The 21,114-nt window shown below is 40.2% G+C and overlaps 1 protein-coding gene across 18 annotated transcripts in view; it reads right to left on the reverse strand.

The window, feature by feature from the left end:
* Positions 1–21,114, reverse strand: part of HIVEP2 (HIVEP zinc finger 2) — a 192,806-nt gene that overhangs the window by 112,373 nt on the left and 59,319 nt on the right. For 2 of the 18 annotated variants that reach the window (XM_079939537.1, XM_079939533.1), the window contains exon 1: positions 6,756–7,759. The exons of the other annotated variants lie outside the window; for them this stretch is intronic. The gene's annotated coding sequence lies outside the window, so the exon portion shown is untranslated. Of the gene's footprint in view, positions 1–6,755; positions 7,760–21,114 lie in introns of those variants that run through there. 18 annotated transcript variants of the gene reach the window in all.

A 21,114-nucleotide genomic window follows, 5' to 3' on the forward strand; every position in this document is an offset into this window, starting at 1 on the left:
ACGTCGCTGTGAAGCTTTTTTTCAGAATTAGGTAAGAGCTAATTCCTTTATTATCTTTGTCCAATGTACGTGTATATCCATATCAAAGCACCTATCTTTAATGTTAAGTATTTCGTCTGGGAGGCTGTCTTTGTAAGGCACCTATAGCCTAATGAATCAGTATATGCTATCAGTTACTTAGAAAACATGTAGACAATCTCAAAAGCAGTATGTATTCTGATGTTAATGACAGTGAGGAGAATTATTGGGAGGTCTAATATGTAAAGCTGTCAAAGGGCTTTCTTTTTATCTTTAAGGTAAGTCTCTCCCTTAATTGATTTGACCATATGAGGATTTCATTTTACCCCAACAGGATTAAAGAACAAGGAGAGGCAGCCCATCATGGCTAATTATCCCTTTCTAACTGCTACTAAAAACATGGTTTCTCTTTCCCCTGAACTGTCTTTATAAAAAGTGGGAAAAAAGATAAAAATCTGGCTACAATTTTTTGATGGGGATTTTTAGTTCTCTTCTCTGCCCTCATGGTAAACTGGAAAATGGGAATGATGGAAGATGGGGAAAGGTGAGATCCAGTGGGTTATGAGAAATCTTAGATAGGACTATACTAAGTCCAGTATTCCTAACCAGCTCTAGTAAGTGTGGTGTTAATATTCTTCTAATAAGCAACTGGATATGTGCCTTGGCGTAAATATTTACTTTAATCAAAATACATTTAATTAGAAAGCATCATTGCCCACTTACATCAGAAAACATACATTTTACTCTTTGGCTATTATGTATTTTCATTTGTCCTCTTTTAAAATGTTGCATGCTATTAAAAATCAAGCTTTATGTTAATAACTTTATAGAAAGGCTGCAGCCAAAACTAATGAATATTTCACACTAATGAGTATTTCTTATTGTACAAGTCAGACAATCGTATATCCGCAAACAGTTTATTAACTATCAGCAGTACCTATCGCTAGGGCATCCAAGCTACTGTACATTTGGTCAAAGATGAAACACATATCTGGCTTTATCTGCCTTCTACAAGCCAGTTGTTATCATCACAGATTGACTGCAACAGATATGCTTCTGAAACACAGAACCTGAACACAGCATCTCTGATTCTTCCTCCACCCACTTCTCTAACAGCCTTGGTCAGCAACAGCTGCAGCTGATACATTACTCTACTTGTTTAAGAACATGGCATAAATATAGAGATGAGATGACATAAAGCTGTGAATACTGGACATAGCTCTTACAAAGTTTTCCTGAGCTAGTTAGAAAAAAAATAAGCTATGTGATGAAAGGATTTGTATGTGCTATCAGTTACTCAGAAAACATGTGGACAAAAATATGCTTTCAGTAATTAATACATGAATAGTGGAAGAGCAGCATGCACGAGTTGCAAGGCACCCTAGTGGTTTTAAGACAATAAAAATTCCAACAGGATCCCATGTGAAATTCTTGAAATTTTGTGCTAGGTCATTTCTGTCTATGTTCTTATTTTGAAAAAGAAAGAAACTTCCAACAGTCTCAGGGTCACCCATCTGAATAACCCAACTTCAAGTCTTATATATTATCTTGTACCTCTAATTGGCACAATTAGCAACAGAAAGGAAACATATGTCTATAATCTTAAAACTAGAAAGACATCACACTGCAAGACTGCTGTGTCAGTAATTTCCGTTTTCAAGAGTTACACAATGCTTAAACAATAGTTACCCTACTGAGCCACAGTTCACTTAACCTCACAGTCTGGCTGATGACTGATGAAGGGTCAAGAGGGTAGCAGACTTTGGGTGCACAACACTTCAATCCTTTATCAAAGATGGCGAGAGGCCATGTACTATAATAACGGAACAAATACTTCCTTTTACCCTACAGTCCATTCCTTCCTCTGATTGGCTAAAGCTTCAGTTCATGGTTCACAGGAACAAAAAATATGTTCTATCCTTAACAAAACACATTTTAGAAAGCAGTCATGTAATTCCTGGGCCAAGTGAAATGTCTGTATCCCTACGGGAGTTAATAGCCAAGTGTATCTATGTGTCTCCTTATGCTAAAACATCCACTAAAAAGTCCATAAAGGGGTTTCTGAAACTAAACTTCAGCACCTTTTGCACAACTGCTTCACTGAGGCACCTGCTCATCTGTAAAGGCAATGAAGCCTTTCAGTATGTGCATGAGGAACACGTAGAATGTTCTTATCAGAGAGAGCATTTAATATGTGGCAAACCACACTATTATTTCCAGTTATGTGAAGTTAAGAAAAAGTCATTGTTATAAATTAATTCAGAATCACAGGCATACATCTACTTTGAGAGAAAATGAGGAGACAGAATATGCAAACATCTGGAATGCTGGTAAATTGGATTTGTCATGGTAACTGAGAGTTCATAAAAAACGTTTCAATGCATATTGAAGAAAAGTCTTATTTTTTCATAATTGATGAGTACAGTTTATTGCCTCTATAAATATAGTATTTTCTCCTTTTTGGTATGATTCTGAACATCCATTCAAAATTATAAAATAATATAGATTTAGGTAAGGTAGATGATTTGAGTATATATTGAAAATCCTAGATCAATGGTTCTCAACTGAGGATGATTTTGCTCTCTCAGGAACCTTTCGCAATGTCTAGAGACATTTTTGATTGTCAAGACTGGGAATAGGGGGTACTATTGGTGACTACTGGTGGGTAGCCAGGGATGCTACTACACATCCTATAATATACAAAACAGCCTACCCACAACAAAGCACTGTCCAGACTCAAATGTCAACAGTATCAAGGTTGAGAATACCTGGTCTAGATGCTGCTTAAAAAAAAAGTCACTGTTACCTACCTCTTCTCTGAAAACTACAGTGCATATAGATCAAAAAAAAGGATTATCGCTAATCAAAATTTTAATGCATAAAAACAAATTTATTTATTTGACAAACATATTGTATCAACTATATATAAATTTCTTATTCAGAGGAGAAAATGATTTCATAAAAATAATGTATTTAAATACACTAAAATCAATTCAATCTCTACTCGTTAGCAAGCATAAATTAATTCTTCCAATTTTAATTTGTTCTCAACGTTTTTAAAATTCCAGAGCACTCTACTGAATTTTCCCTCATCACTTGATTTTTAATATGACAAATAGGACCACCAGCATAAGGAGAAAATCGAACTTTAAAGCTGTGTTTAATCTTAGAACCCGCCCCCCAAAAGTAAAATACATATTATATAACAACCACCATTTTAAAATGTACACTTTAACCGACTCACAATCAGAAGACTTACTTAAATCAAACTAAGGTTTAGATTATATATGTTAGTAATTTCAAGTTTATCAACACAGTGACCCCAAACAGGCCTAGGTTAAGGTGTATGCATACTGCTAATCTTGCATCGCTTGTGTCTGACCACTCAATAGACGTTCATTCCCTTCCTCCCTAGCAAGAAGGACAGACTGACAAATTCTCCCATAGAACACCAATTCGAAATGGCCCTTCGGAGAAATGAAGCACAATCGTCACACAGAGGCCAAGAGGAGCTAGGGGACACTTACAACCCTAGCGGTGGCAAGACCGGCCCTGAACAGCGGTGGGTTAGTACTCTGAGGGTCACAGGAGGAGACGCCCCTACCACCAGATCTCCACCAATACCCTCCCCACAGGTCTGCAGCAGCATGTGACCCTCTGCTCCTTTGGGCTTCAGCACCAAGGTTATCATAAACATTTGTATACAGCGGAGAAGGACCATGTCCTGGAAGGACATTACCACCCAAGTCTAGGAGTTCTGCTTTTCTGACCTCCCTGAGCCCCTTTCTGGCTACTTGTCTGGGAGCCAGTCAAGGAGTATCTCCGAGGCACAGTTCCCATTTCTGTACAATAGGGGTTGTTGTGAGGATTGAAGGGAAGATATGTATATAAGAGAACTCTGTAAGCTGCTGAGTACCGTAAAGCACGTGGGCTTGTGTCTAGGAAGGGCTACCCCAGCCCCGCACCTTCCTTCCTGTTCCTCCACGTGCATCCTCTGCTCTAACCACCCCTCCTCGTCCCTTTCTCTTCCTCTCAAGACACAGAGCATCAAACTCAACCAAATTCCATCAAATAGAGCCTAAAACAGTATAAGAAATGGTACATGTCATCACTTCAGCACAGAATTTTATTTCCTCTTTAATCTATATTGAGTGCAAACTACTCTAGATGCATTATTCCATTTAAGCTTCATAACAACCCTACCGTGTAATGAAATTATCCCTATTTTAGAGTTTAAAAAACTGAGGCACAAAGTGATTAAAAGCTTGCCCAGTTTTCACCCAGCTAGAAATGAAGGAATCAGGATGAGAAGCATGACAATTTAATTCCAGAGCCTGCACTCTTAACCACTACCAAGAACAGCCTCTCATTTTAAGAATAAAGATATTTATAAAAACCAAGTATCAGTTTTATAAAGTGAGCCTCACGGTGTCCAGATAGCCAAACAACGCACAATTACCACACAATATAAATAGACTGAATCTTTTCCCTTCATAAACCTCCCCATCACCTCTTTTCTCTGACAATCTCACAATCTCAGTCAGGACGCCAATAGCAGGTCTGGTGAAATCAACATTTTGCCTACGACAAGGTCCCATCAGGGAACCAAATTTTCTTAAGCTCAAGCAGAAAGTAGCTTCTACATTGGGATAGTCACAGTCATCTATGACATTGCAGAAGTGAAGTATGCTTGGTAGGACAATGCAGTGATTCCATGAAAACAGTAACAACAGTGATAATAACAATGGTAATATACGCTTATTCACAATACCTCCCAGCTTACAGAATGCTTCCTTATACGTTATCTCCTTAGATCTGGATCATCCAGCCAAGAGTGTAGGAGAAGGTTTGCAAGAATTGGAAGGAAAGGGCTTCCCTGCTGGCGCAGTGGTTGAGAGTCCGCCTGCCGATGCAGGGGACACGAGTTCGTGCCCCGGTCTGGGAAGATCCCACATGCCGCAGAGCGGCTGGGCCCGTGAGCCATGGCTGCTGAGCCTGCGCGTCCCAAGCCTGTGCTCCGCAATGGGAGAGGCCCCAACAGTGAGAGGCCCGCGTACCGCAAAAAAAAAAAAAAAAAAAAAAAGAATTGGAAGGAAAAAGGCAAGTCAAGTGTCAAAATAACCAAGGAGAGAACTACTTTCTGAAATTCCCAAGGTTCTTGTTTACTCAAAGGCCAGAAGTGCAATTTTGGAGCTTCTGAAGGGCTGGAAAAGAACACATATCTTGTGATTTCAGATAATTATGAAAGTTCTTATTTTCTTTTTAAGGAAGATAATAAAACAAAAGTTTTATAAAAGAAATTCTATCTGTATCTTTATATTGTAAATTAAATCCTAAAAATACAAAATTTATCTTATGCAACATACTATGCAATACAGCGGTCCCCAGTGTTTTTGGCACCAGGGACCCGTTTCATGGAAGACAATTTTTCCACAGATGGGGGCTGGGGGGGCGCGGTGCGCCAGCAGTTCAGGCGGTCATACGAGCGATGGGGAGAGGCAGATGAAGCTTCACTCACTCACCCGCCTGCTGCACACCTCCTGCTGTACAGCTCCATTCCTAACAAGCCGAGAACCAATACTGGTCTGCAGCCCAGGGGCTGCGGACCCCTGATGTAATAGACTCATAAACTAAAATCATAGAGGAACGTAATTGTAATAGTAACATTGCATATGTTTACATTAACACCCTTTTGGGCCCCTCCATTTTGATCTCTTATCTCCCCAGTACCACTACCTCCTGAATGGGTACAAATGACTACCTTGCCGGAAATGATTTACCTTTGCCTGTGGAGCCCCAAGCCTCCAGTAGTACTTTGTACATAGTGGGAACTCAACTAAGGCATGGACTGGTGAAGTGATGGAAATTAGGCATTAACCCACTACTATAAAGTAAATAATCTTTAAAAATATACTGTTGAAAGCAAACAGACAAGCAATCCTAAACTCAGATGAAATGCAATTTTGAGCAAAAGCAAATTTTGAGACAAGCAATCCTAAACTCAGCTGAAATGCAATTTTGAGCAAAAGCAAAAAAATGCAATTTTGAGCAAAAGCAAAAAAATGGTAGTGCAACAAAAATGCTCCTTTTGAATTTGACAGCTCCCAGTCATTCAGGTTCAGTCTTACGCACAGGGAGCAGTCCTCTAAAACTACTGTGGTATCTTCTGAATCACTGCCATTACCGGAGAAAACCCCAGGAAGTGGTTTGATTGAGTAGCCGGACCAGTGCATAGGTATTACCTGATGTCTCTCACATATACACACAAGTCGGTAACAATGGGGACATTGTGAAACCAGGAATAACCTTCTCTTATCTTCAGTAGTTTGGGAAATCATTTCTAACCCAGTGAGTATATAACTTGGGAACAAGTCAAATGGTTAATTATTCACTGAGAGTTTAGTAATTAATCTGCTTTAGACCAAATACTGTAGAACCTGAAAAACATAAGGATGTCCGATGTCTGGAACAATGAGTCTTTGGAACCATTCCAGAAAAGAAGCAATCTTCCCTCAACAGTTATGACCCAACCAAGAACAAAGCCCGAGTGCGGGCAGTTGCTGGCAAAAATTAATCAAAATGGACGGTGATTTCATAAAACCTTTCAAACTCTATTTTAAAGTATAAATTGATGCCTTCTCTTTTTGTTCAAGTGAATGTGTGGTGAAAGTCACATTACTACTTGGTGAAACACCAGCTGCTGATGAGTCTGGGGGATGACGAGCCGGTGAGCTCACCGGGAAAGGAAATCCACAGAATATCACAGAGTATCATTTAAAGAGCATTCGCGTCTCTACCTAAAAACAAAAGGAAAAAGTCCAAGTCATCCTACCAAAACAAACTAAAGAGATATTGTGATTTACCTAAACACATAGGTCTGAATTAAGTATTTACCCTTTCCCTGAAACTGAAGTCAGCCCTTTTATGGCCAATTTTGAGGGTTACAGTAAAATTCCATGCATTATTGGGTTTCTTCCTGGTTCATTTCCCATCCGACACTTTTCGGTGTGTGACCCCGATGGTTCCCACCCTCTTCGATTGAGACACTCTGAATCCAGTGTATTCCCTATATTCTCTATATTCCCAGTCTCCTCAGCCCCGACCTCTGTAGGTATTAATTCCCTGAGGGATCTAACTGGGTCACACCAGCAGCCATAGGACACAATCCTTCCACCATCCATATCAGCAATGCTCCCCTAACAGGAAGAATTTGCAATGCCAATCCTAAAGCATTACACAGCAAACCTTTTTCCAGACACCACACAGCTTACACCCCAGCATGAGGTTGCTGTATAAGGACACAGAACAAGATTCCCCTGCCTTCAACAGCCCACAGTGCACCCAACAAGTGTTCTCCCAGCTCTCCCATGCAAAAGTACAGCAACCTTTTGGGAAATCCTTTGCATCTATTCACTAGGAAAAAAAAAAAATGGCTATTTACCCCAAACAAGATATTTATAGAAGCAGACTTTTTTTTTCTCATCTCTACTTTTCCAAAAGAAATGGATGCCTTGAAACCAAGCCGTTTATGCAAAACAGCAAATTCTGGGATAGACGAAGAATTAATCCAATCACAGGCATTATTTAGAATAATGCTCTTCACCAATAGTTGATGTACACAATGATTACCATGGGCTACTAAGTGCCATTTATGTTATTAAAAATTAATTTTAAATACTATCAGTGTATTTGACTGAATTCTTTGAAAACAGTTAATCCATGAATGGAATATATGATTACCCTTAATTTTGAGCACACAGTTTCCAGCCACTCTGGATTAAGAGGAATTTACCATTTGTGTATACACACAATCATACAGCATTAGGTTTACACATGAAATGAAGAAACAAGCCTGTGATTCTCCCCAACACCAGCTCTTCCTGTCCTAGCCTCCGGAAATTTGAAAAAACAGCCTCTAAAACAACATAATAAATCAACATGTTTATAGCAAGAATAGATGAGGTGTTCCCTAGCGCCTGAATTTTTAAAAATTTGACCCGTAATTCTTCTACTTGCATAAGAATGGGTAACATCCTGAGTTACTGAGTTTTCAGGCATCTGGCCAACAGCAAAAAGCAAACACATTTGCACCAATCCCTGGGCCGTTAGCATGACTTCTGCTTGGGATGGGAGGACACACTGTACTTAAATTTACCCACTACAAATGGTTCCCCCTCCACTCAGCCATTTGCTATTAAAAGAACCAAGCTGTTCCGAAGATAAGCAGGAAGTGGATATTCAAAACGTGTAGGTGGGATATTTTCATAGAGCTTCTCTAAGTTCCTAATATCTGAACCAACCAAACCAAATTAAAAACCCAGCTCAAGCTTTAACCTCAGTTTATAAGAAAACAATGCCCATTTATTTCTCTTTTCAAATATCCACGAATATATATTTTAAAAAAACTTTGTTAAGATTGCTTACAAATGTTTGCAAAATATCACATCATCATAAGCCTAAATTTCCATTTGCAGATTTTTCTTTTCTCCAGTTCAGGCTTAAAAAAGATACACCTATTTGGTTGCTTTTTAAAAATGTTTTGTTCCAAGTAAATTAGTAAAATAGTCCAAACATTCTTACTGTTCTGAAATCAACATTTTGGGACATCATGCCCTCATTACTAAGTTATAAGGCATGTACTGAGTATGTGGTATAGGCTAGCACCATAATAGATGTCATGGGGGTTCAAAGTTATAACTATAACTTATAGCCCCATGCTTAGGAGCTAACCATCTAGTAGCACAGGCAAGACACATAGACATAAAACAATTATATTCCTCTCTGAGGGGTACAGACAAAAGGAGAAGAAGGGAAATCCTTAAGGAATTTGTCAGGCACAGAAGAGGGGAAGGACATTCAGGAGAGAAGCGAGTGAGCAAAGGCCTAAAGACCTGAATAAACACAGCCCATTTACAGGACATTAAGAACGTAAGTGGGGCTTCCCTGGTGGCGCAGTGGTTGAGAGTCCGCCTGCCGATGCAGGGGACAAGGGTTCGTGCCCCGGTTCGGGAAGATCCCACATGCCGCGGAGCGGCTGGGCCCGTGAGCCTTGCCCTCTGAGCCTGCGCGTCCGGAGCCTGTGCTCCGCAACGGGAGAGGCCACAGCAGTGAGAGGCCCGCGTACCGAAGAATTAAAACTGTCTGGGTAGGACAGGTTCGGAAGTCACCTGTCCAAACACCTTTATTTAATAAATAAGGAACTGGGCTCAAGGTGGTGAACAAGTCCACGAAAACTTTGACATGCCCACTATGCACTGTTTACTCTGCTGGGCACTGAGATGCAGAGGAGCGTGACAAAACGTCACTGACCTCACAGGGTCCAGAGTGGGGAAAGTCACACAAAAAAACACATAAACAATTAAATTGATCATTTCAGGTTCTGATAAGTTCTATCACAATAGTGTGATATCGGGTGCATTGCAGATGGAGAGAAGAACTCCTCAGACTTGGGTCCCAGATGGCCTGTCCAAAGAAGGAATGTTGCAGGTGAGATTTAAACTAGGAAAAGGAGCCATACCTCAGAAGATGTGGCTTGACCACATTCCAAGCAGGAAAAACAGTAAGTGCAAGACCAAGCAAGGAGGCGGGGGTTAGCAAGTTTAAGGAATAGAATGAAGGCTGAACGTTTGGTTGAGTCTCATAGGGGATGGGGAGAGTAGAGGGAGATGTGCTCAGAATGGCAGAGCCCTGCGGGGCATGGCGAGAAGCTTGCATTTTATTCTAAGGGTAATGAAAATATACTGGAGAATTTGTAGCAAGGGAATGCGTTATACGATTCATACTTAATAGGCTACTCTGGGGAGTGCGGGGTCGGGGAAGTGAGCTAAGAGTTTTTGCATCAGACTAGGCCAGATGCTGGTGGCTTGAACTGAGGCTATGGCAGAGAAGACAGTAAGAAGACCTCTCATTCAGCAGTTATTTTGGAGAGAGACCCAAAGGACTCGCTGCACTGAATGGGAAGTCAGAGGGAAGGAGATGAATTCTGGAATTTGGGCCTGAGCAATGGGGGGGTGGGGCATGGTGGTTCTACTTACTGAAGTGGGCCAAGTTCGGTGTGGGAGCAGAGCTGTTGCAGGGGGACATTGATAGCTCCTTTTTGACTTTCCTAACTTTGAAATGTCCATCGGACTGCCCAGGGCACATATTAAGGAAGTATTTAAGTCGGGAACTTAGGAGAAGACCCATTCATAGATATAAAACTTTGAAAATTACCAGCATATAGATGATATTTGAAACAATGCAATTATTGATATCTGCTAGAGAGTTCAGATAAAGAAGATAACTGGATTTAGGACACAGTCACGGGGGACTACAACACTTAGGTGAAGGCCAGCTAAGAAGACTGAGAAGCCAAGGCAGACGAAGAGCTGTGAACGTGTAGGATCAGGGAAGCTGGGAGAATCAAGCATTTCATTAAGGAAGGTGATGGTCAACTGCTCCAAACACTGTTAAGAGTTGACTATAGGAAGACAAAGAATGACACCACTGGCTTTGACAAGATGTTCAGGAGGTGAACTTGAGACTGTTAGTAGAAACATATAAATCTGAGGAGTGTTGATGAACAGTCATGTTTCCAGGCCCAGCAATTTAAAAGCAGGTGTCTGGACTCCACGCCCTATGCTATTTTTTGTCTCTAAGCTGCCTCTCATCTTGTAAATAATAAAGACCCCCTGAGGAATTCTGAACCAGAAAGAGGGGTGCTCTGAGAGAGTTATGGTCAAGTTAACTGGACCATGTACAAGATCAATTTGAGGTGGAAGATGCCATGGTCTCCAGCTGCAGGGTGATGACAGCCTGCATTGGCGGGGCAAGAATGGAGGTGAATGGGCCACAGGGGCAGCTCTAAAGAAGTGAGAATGACTTTAAACTGAGTGCCACTAATAGTAAAAGTCATTTAACAAGGTAGGAGAAAAACAATGTGGTAACATACAAAAAGGCTAAGTAAGCCCTTTTGAAAAATCCTATTATAGATATGTCATGTGACCTCAAGACTGGAATAAAGATATCTACAAAATATCAATTTTCCATATTTTTGTTCTTCTCCTTATCAAATCTTATAATCAGGCTTCTTTTAGTTTTGCTAATACTTTAAATAAAATATAAGTTAGTCTACCTAACCATCTTTTACCTTATTGTACAGTCCAACAGGTATACTAACAATCTTTAACAGTACATATATATCTAATTATTTTTAACCAAGAGTGTCCTCTTTAATTATTCAATTTTTATTACCTGGCCAGCTAATTGTAACTAAGGTCCAATGAAGAATATAAGGTCACAATATAAGTCAGCATTTCCAACGAGTACCTTAATAAATAAAACTTCAAAAAATTACCTAGAAGGTAAATAATACAACATTAAGAGTTCAAAATTGAAATTCCATTTCAGAAATATTTCCATTCAACACTATTTAGAATTTACATGTCTTGTCGCCTCCCTAAAATGCTTTACTACCCAAGTTCAAACTGTATGTCATTCCAGTATTTTGTATATCATAATACCTTTGGTAAAATTAAAGAAAGTAAAGGGAAAAAAATTCAGAGTTTAGCAGTTGAATCCTTCATATTCCTACCCCCATACCTTTACTGGCCTTTTAATTCCAACATATGGAAAGCATTAGAAAAAAATTAAGAGATACATATCTCAGCCTCCTGAGAAGTACGCTATCGTTCCCAGGAGGAATGTACTATTACGAGGGGGTGGAAAACAATGAGGACTCTAAAATACTGCATTTTACAGAAAAGTATTGCAACTATTCTTCCTAAGCTTTTGTCATTGGAAAGATGATGCACCCTTCATCACGGAAACACAGCTTAAAGGATTCAGGGTCACAATTTCCAAACAGACTCCAGGATTTGTGTGTGTGTGTGTGTGTGTGTTTGTGTGTGTGTGTGTGTGTGTGTGTGTGTGTATGTCTTAAAGTGGAGCCCTCAAGGCAGTGCAACACTCTTGCAATACATTATTTAGCTAATCCTTATGCATGTATTTCCTACATCAGTTTTTATAGGAGTGGAGGCAATTCTTGATATTCTAGACAACTGTCAGGCATATTTTTTTATATCATTTAAATTTCGAATACAGTAAATTGCCTCCCCAAACTGTCAAAATCCAAATCACATTGGCTTCAGTCCAATGAGAAAATGATGGAAACAGAGTGTACTCTAAAATCATGTTAACAGACTCACTAATCATTGCATTCTAACAAATGTTCCTGATTTTAACAAGTAGTTCAAAGCACAGCTCTACCTCCTTCTGTATACAGTACTTCCCAGAACTACTCATGTCTAAATGGTAACAAATCTATACATTCATTAATATAACAAATAAGAATACATTTTTAAACAAGTTTTCAGACCATTACTTCCTCTGGGTGAAAAGGCAAACTGTGCTTCAGTGACGCCTTATTGGAGAGAGAGCAGTCAAAGGAGGAAGAGATGGTCCTGCCAGCAAAGGGCCTCCATAAACCACTGCAAAGTCAGTGACAACCCTCTCTACAAGTCCCATGAGACAAGCAGGCACTAAGGACGACATCAGGGAAGTACAGAGTGTTTTCTGTGCCTCCCCAGATGTCCTGGCAGGAGACAGTCTTTTCCCGGTCTAAGGGAAAACCAGCCAGGAAATGTGTCTCCATTGACAACTCTAGATCACAATTTCCCAGCGGTTCTCAGCAGATAGAACAGGGACTGCAAGGATGCCGAGAGGCCTCAGCGTACTCCTGCTGGAAGGGATGGCACACCGACCACCTTGTCACCCTAATTACAGAAATCACAGGGTTAGAAGGGAGATGGGGCTCCACAGGCAAGGTGAGGCCATGGTGTGGTACAAAGCACCTTGAACTTGAACTCAGAAGCCCCTGATTTCTATTCCTGGCTCTGCCATTCATGAACTCTGTGACTCCGGGCATGTCATTTAACCTGTCTGATCCTCTGTTATGTCATTTGTGAATTTAGAAAGACAGCAATAGCTGTCCTGTACACCATATGGGTTTTGTAAGAACTCAGTAAGGTTGTGTATATGAAGCCCTGGGTGAATTATGAAGTCTTGTGAAAATGGACATTTCTCGTTTTATGGAGGAGCACATCCTTTAAACTGTAGGCAATGGGTAGCCAGTGAAGGTTCTAGATCTTCACAGTAACCTATTAAAAATGGTATTTTAAGAAAGTGAGCCTTGCAGCCGCCTGAGAAATGAATCCCAGGTAGAGCAACTTGAGTCAGGAGTAGCATCTAGAAGGCTGTAGTAGATTAGGTGTGACAAGGCAAAGCCTTTTGAGGGTAGTGGTAGCTGAAATATACAGTAGGGGATTTTTTTCTTTTTGGAAGAACACAAAGGTTGAGTATCAGGGATAATAACGCATTAGGGATGGATAGTACATGAGCTACCATTAGGGTCAGCTCAGTCACTCAACCTTTTCAGCCCTCCACTAACATTCCAAATTTAACCCTCTTGGACCTTCTTTCTCCTCTATCTCAAACTCAGATTTCTATTGGCTCAGGCCAGACTCCTTTCATGAAATGTTTTTCACTTCCTCACAGCTGGAGAGGAGGCTCTTTGCCCTCCTGTTGGCTTCTGGCCCCTTCATCTCACCCTTCCCAGGCCTTTGGACTTCAGCTGTTTGGGCAACCACGGACCACAGAGTCAGACATTTCAGTAACACCCTCACCAGCCTCCTACAGTGTCTTCCCCTCACATCCCTCCATCTTCCCACCCCGACCCCCCTCCTAACCTGGCTCACCCCACAGGCTGCTTCTCTGTTTCTCTGGGTTACTTGGAAACACCAGCAGAAGTCACTCCATCGTGCTACGTGGGCAGAGATCTCTGGCTTCCAAAGACTTCTTTGAGGACAAGGACAAGGTCTGGTTCACTACTGTATCCACAGAAGCTAGCACAGGGCCTGGCATACAGAACACCCTCTATATATATTGAACGAGTAAATTTGATAGTATTTGGAAACTCTATAGTGCATCTCTCTTATTTACTTTTTTTTCTTGTCTTCCATCTACCCCCTCACTGTTCCTCTCTACTAGATTCTGTTTTTCTTCCTGTCCCCCAAATAAGACTATTTCCCAGGGTTCTAAAGTCAGCTCTCTTACATTCCCTTTTTGTTCTCTCTCCAACAGAGATCCATCCCCACCAACACAGGAGAACGTCGAGATATTTCAGACAATTATTCTCACTAGGACACAAATTCAACACTCCTGCCAAGATTCCCATAACTTGAGGGCTGCTCCAGGAGGTCAAGCCTTGCCAAAAAAAACTGATTCCAGTGAAAAGGAACAAAGGTCAGAGAGGAATCGGACCCTCCCAGTGGGGACAGCTGAGCCTCAAGTGGGACTGACAGGCAGGCCTTTGCCACCAGACAGTCACCAAAGTGTCCTACATTAATGACAAAGAAGCCTCTTTTCTCAGGGATCATTACTGCCTTTCAAAGTCCAGGCTCTCGGAGGCCCGAGGGCTTTACACCTTTAAAGGCACTTGGTGCCCTTCCTTGAAGACAGTCTTCCACATAAAACAGAAAGGTCTGCTTCAGTACTTCATTACAAATGAATGTAATGGGGAAAACGGACCCACTCTGCTTCCGCAGTTGGCCAAACCTGCCCTTTAGCCAACATGGCTTTGACTCTGACTACATCTTCAGGCAAAGTTCAGCCTACAGCTGGGTTCCATCTTGATTTCTCTTTCCCGTCAATGCCCAGGCATAACTCAAAGTCACGATCATAATGGCAGGTTCCTCACACATCTATTGGACAGAGCAGTTCTATAAAATCAAATATGTCTTCACCCCAGTGATTCTGCCTTCTCTTATTAGGACCCCCTGCCTTCCTTGACCCACTGGGGCTCAAACCTCAGTCACCCTTGATGCGTCCAGCACTCAGTTTGGATAAAGCATGGGACACACACCATTTTCTCCCCATACTAGATTCAAGTTTCTTGAGGACAGAGAATTTTTACCTTATGCTTGACAGTTAAAAAGCATAGGCCTTTTTCATGGTTGGTACCATTTATTCTTGGTCTTTCTTAAACTTATTCCCTCAGAAGGAAGATAAATTATTTATTGGATTATGCTATTGGCCTTGTGAATACCGCTCCACTCACATAAAACTAACCTAAATAACAGAAAGAAACCATTTTCAATATGACCTTACCTAGTTCACACAGGAGTCAGACTGCAATTTTATAGAAAATGAGGCACTTGTGCACAATTAGTTATTTAAATACCTGTAAGTCTCCATGTCAAGAATTTTTAAACATCCAATAAAAAATCTAAAGATTTGGAAAGGGAGATATTTTTAGATGAAATTCTGCAGCAAGTGAATGCTGAGAAGGTGAGTGTAGATAATGACAGCAACCTGTTTAAGACACAGCAAGAATTCCCCTACACAGGTTCTTAGAGGATATTCCTGTCCATCCCTTAGCTTTGAGGAAATTAGATAGTGTCATCTAACTTTAGTAAGTTAGAAGGATGCCTTTGATGAAAATTCTTAGACCTGAGTTCCATCATTTGTATCCAAAAATATAGCATCTGGGTTCTTCCTTTTATAGAAACTAGATCTTTCACACTAAGTGAAAAGAGTAGAATGAAATATTTGAACAAGAAATACACTTATCTCCATCCACTGTTGTCCAGAGTGATTTGCATCTACCACTGAGCTCCTTGTTCCTGCTCTATGAGCCACCATTCAACAGGAGCCTCTACCCTGCTGACTCAGGTAATGATGTCTTGCAATAGACATCTGAGGACCTCACAGTGGATCCACACAGCAGTCACTAAAGGACACTGGCAACTTCTGTCCCAGGAGAATCAAGACAAAACCTTCAAAGCTGCAAACATTGCCCTACCTAATTAGCACAGTTCTGTTACCATTATCAGGTCTGCAGGAGGACTGGGCCCAGTGTCACCAAGCTCTCTCCTGACACCACACCTATGAGATCTGAGCCTTCCAGCTCCTAAGCCACAGCAGGAAAGTTCCAATGGAGAGGGCCTGCCCCTTAGCTGCTGTCAGTACAATGTGTAATTTTGGGTATAAAGCCCATCAGTTTATCAGACCTCTCAGTCCTCATCTGTAAAATGACAACAGTAAAATACACAGCCTCTTGAAACTTGAAAAATCACTAAGAAGAATTCATAAGACTAAGGAATTCCTTCCATGCTGTTAACATACTAATTACATAGGTAAAAAGCGGAAGAATCATTTGCCAAATGAAATCTTTTTACACCCTCCCAGAATGAGCTCTATATGTAGGTCATTCAATTGTTCTGACACTTCCCTATAGGTATTATCCTAATTTTACATAATTTTGAGGGTTTCTTCTTTTCCTTGTGTAACACTGGAGTAATGTATCTATAAGAAGGTAAAATTAATTATCATAGCTCCTCAATGTTTTAGGTGGGTTTTGGGTATTTGCATCATCCCCTTGCAACATAACAAGAAACTTAGTGAAAGATCCCATATTAACCAGGAAACCCCACCAGCCACATTGACCAAAGCCGATACGCCAGTCACTCCTACTACATTCAAATGTTCTGATCATCCATAAGTAATAAAAGTGTCGCCATAGAAACCAAGTATACAGCGGAATCCACTCACAGTGAACCGTCTGCTTTAACAAAAAGACTCCACTTCAAGGCAAGGTATTGCTCTAACTTAGATTTATACATCATCATACACTGATATCATTAGATATAACACCTTTGGAATTTCACAGTCTTGAAGACTGCAAAAAGCTCTGCACATAGAGAGAGGGGGAAAGAAAAGGTCTGGAAGAAAAGATTTGCACATGTAGTTACAAAAATACCAAAGCAGATTCCATGCTAAGTTCTGCCAAAAAGAGAGTAATTACTGTTGCCCATCAGCATGCAGCCTTGAAATTACATTCTCTTCTTCAAGCAGAAGCAGTCATCAAATTATCAAAATGAGGTTATCCTTTCTAAACTCAAATAGTTCTTACATGGAATAAGCACAATGCAATCAGCAGACAAGCAGCTATTTCCCTCCCACACAAACTATAATCTTTTGTGAAATATATTTTTAATGAAGAATACATAACCCTCCTACATGTTTGGTTCTGCTCTTACACTCCTCCACATAAAAGCATTCATACATTTTAAAGAGAAGGAGAATTTTACAGCTTCTAATAACATCCCCTACAATGTAGGGCAAAAAAGAATCTTAACATCTGAGCAAACACCCAAATGTACCTTTTTCATATAATGTTACTTTTATGAAAGTAAAGCTAGTCACCAACGGCTCCTGGAGAAAGTATCATGATATAAAACATAAACAACAGATCTAACACCTTAATGATTTCTTTCGAATTAGATACATTATGAAGCCTTACCTCATTCAGCTACTAATGACTCAAAACTCACAGAGTTCTGAATTTTAATCTTTCACAAATTTCAAATTATAAATTGCTGGTCATGAGTCATACTGCTTACCCAAGAAGCGATTTTTTGAGAGGAAAGAAAAGTGGGCTTTTTTGGTAGATGAGGCTTACAAAGGCATTCATTTATCTTTCTCCTTTAACCATCTGAATTTTAAAAGTCTGAAATTGAAACAATATGACTTGACAGTTGGACAGATCTTTACCATTAGGATAGCTAATTGGAAATGAGGCTATCGAAATAATAATGAACGTCCATGCCCACTCAGTGGCATTGGATGAGGTACAAAAGATCGGAATAAACATCTCTTTTTTCCATTAGGAATTTTTTTGCCCCACCTAGCACCTGTTTGGGGATACTAGCCTCTTGGATATATCTCAGAATGTGGTTCCCGGGAGGCAAGCCAGTAAGAAATTAGTTACACGAATGGTAACCTTAGTAATCTGTTACATTAAGGGGATATGGCTTCAGTACTGGGGAAGAAAGGGGGGAATAAAACTTGGATAGTCAAATCAATAAATGTTATATTTCCATAATGAGAATAGTCTTAAAAGATCAGAAAAACAATTTTGCCTAAATGCTTAAATGATATAATTGCATTACACTAAAAAGAGTGTTGTAATTTTGTCTAATTGTCGCTTAAAAAAACAAAATAATCACTGGAAGGATAGCCTGCAAACACAGGCAGACCAGCATAGGTTTGATTCACATGTGTACCTCACTCCATCTGTGCAGAATCTGGTCATCTTTAACTCAGCAAAAGGCCAAGAACTGCTTTTGCAAACAAAATAACACCAGGGGAAAATAGAGAGGAAGAGGAAAAAAGAGGATGAGGAAGAAAAGGGGGAGACGGGAATACAGAGATGAGGAAAAATGTTTAGGAGATGGACACGCTTATCCCAAAGCAAATGTAGCTCTGAAAATGCTGGTAACTCTCATTCTACAGTTCAGGAAACTTATTCATCATGTGTAGGAAAGAGGTGGGGAAAAGGAAGAAAATGAGAAAACACTTTTGTGAATTCACTTATAATTCATTTCCACACACATACATCAATGCACGGCTCTACTCCCCAAAAATGTGTTGATGTGAGGTGCAGGTTAACTTTTTCGAATCACCTCCAAACATTTCTAGACGAAAGACAGCACTGGATTCCTACGCATCGCCACGAATGCTGGTACATCTTCAATTCAAAGCCCTTACTTCTCTCCAGGATCAGAACAATCCAGTGGCTCATGGATCAACCCAAGTGATTAGCAAAACAAAATCTTAACTCATGAAAGAGAACTCAATGCCCTCCCTGGCCAACCCCACGGAGTCACTCGGTGCGTCCATCAAGGCTCTGACTGCCGCTTTCTCGGGTTCAGGAAACGCACCTTTCCCCACACAACACAGCCTACAAGGGCGAAGCAACCAGCTGAGCCAGAATTGCCGCCGTTCGCCAAAGGAATTCCCCTTCCCTTCCCCTCCTTCTCCCTCCCCTTGCTTCTCCTATCCCTCCTCCCATCCTCCGCTGGTGAATAATATCACTCTGCTACCTGCCTGGATCAACACCGTGAGCCCCTGTCTTCAAGCATTCAGAGAATGTGACAGCCTGGAAATTCCTGTTGTCCGTTCGCTGAGGTCACAGATAAGCTAAACAACAGCCGTGGTTCCCATCAATCATAAGTCACTCACTGATAGAATGTATGGTAGGAGACCTGATGTAAGCAAGTCACCAGAGAAAATACCCACTGATGACGCATATCCAGGCATAAAAATAGTTACAGGGCCCTCAAAGGGATTATTCAACAGCCTACATTTAGACTTTCTTACAAGAGACCTGAAGTCACTATGCTGCAGTTATATGGCTGGAGAGAGTCGAAGCTGAAGCTTCCTCACCAGACATAACCACAAAGAGCTGGTTTAAATAAGCTCCTGCAACACCAAGCTATTTAGTAAATTTTAACACAACTCTATAAGCATTAAACAGTACCACCAACTATCTTATAAAATGCCACATAATCTTTTCTCTCAGTCACATTCTCCTTCATATAACAGTCCCTCGTTTTTCAAAGCATGCTCCCCAAACATTAACACTTAATCAATCCACAGAAGAAGAACATTAGTTGCTTTCCAAATAAATGTTAGGAAAGTGACACAGATTGCAGTTCTGCAGCTATATTCTTTTAAAACATGCTTTTAAGTAGAGTTAAGCTTAATTATAAGCTTCACCCAAGAAGTGGACATTTTGCACACCATATTTGCAATTATATCTCTTCTGAATTGGTTTGCTCATGTATAGAAATAAATCTCACATGTATTAGAAATACCTACTGTGGTATTTTACACATAGTAGGCATATTACTGTGTGCCAAAATGCTGAATGAATGAATCAACCAATGAAATGCAATATGCGAATATTTTCATTAAGTGACAAGATGTTAACTCAGACTAAATCCTGGTTTTTTATTTTATGAGGAGGAAAATAACTTTTTACATGTGTAACAATTTCAACAGTTTTCAAATTATCTGTTCTTTATTCTCCCACTCAAACATATGGACAGTTACCCTGCAAAGGAAAGTCTTTTCACACAGCTTTCATATTAGAAAATGCTGGATTTATGCACATTTTAATATCTGAATATCTAAAAATGTTCCCTCTCCAGTTTCCTTTAAGCAAATGTGCCGACGCAATGAACCAGAAAGGCAACTGGCTTTGACGGAACCCCAAATGCTGCCTCGGGACCTGAACACTTCCTACTTGCATGCCCTATTTGGAAGTCTTAATTACCAATCTTTTCCTAATAGTGGACAGATTTTCATTGTTACCCAGTTAATTATTAGGCACAGAACACTTCTCTGTGATAGAATGTATCTCAGCACTTAATGATATTAACTATCCTGCCCATGCAATTGGAGAAGACCTATGAGCAGCATTGCTCTAACTCTGGACAAACTGAAGGGCTTTATTCTAGAGGGCAGCTCTCCAGGAAGGGTAACAAGATGACATTTTTCTTCCTATACTGGTAGGTTCTGCATCACTCTCCTCAAGTATGATAACACTGCTATAAATACAGGTGGAAATTATTTTTAGTACTAAGATTTCGCAAAGCATTCACGTTTCTCTCCTGTGCATACGTGTTAACAGTATGTGGCCTAGTTTAAAGAACCCGAATAGAAATGTTCGCTGGTGCCCTCTAGTTCATCACTGCTAAGCAACTTTGAAGAAATACACATGTACCTGCAACACTCTCCCCATAGAAGTATTGCAAACTTCCTAATTAATAACAGCTCAGCAAGTAATTCCTAACTTAAAATGTGAGATAATAAAACATTAAATCTAGAGTCTATTTTATTTCATAAGATTTTATTATTCATTTTGAAAATGAATAGAGGAAAAACACTTTTAAGAAACTGGGAAAAAAATTCTAAAACACAAGATAATGAGATATGTCTGTATTTGCCCAAGAAGAAAGAAGTACTTAAAGTTAACTGACTCAGAAACCAAAAATGTTTCACAAAGTTTACAGAAGCTTGTGTTTTTAAATAACTCAAAACTAGACAAGGCACCCGGAAATAATCAGGTTTCACCCCGCATCATGCATTTGACAGCCTTCTGTCATGGTGGTCTATGCTGGTCAAATCTGAATTGAGGATCCTCATATAATTTTAAAACAATGACAATCTCCAAAGCAGACACTGTTTCAAACTGCACAGACATAACTATCAATC

The sequence above is a fragment of the Stenella coeruleoalba genome (assembly GCF_951394435.1).
Source record: "Stenella coeruleoalba genome assembly, chromosome: 12".
Classification (NCBI taxonomy): domain Eukaryota; kingdom Metazoa; phylum Chordata; class Mammalia; order Artiodactyla; family Delphinidae; genus Stenella; species Stenella coeruleoalba.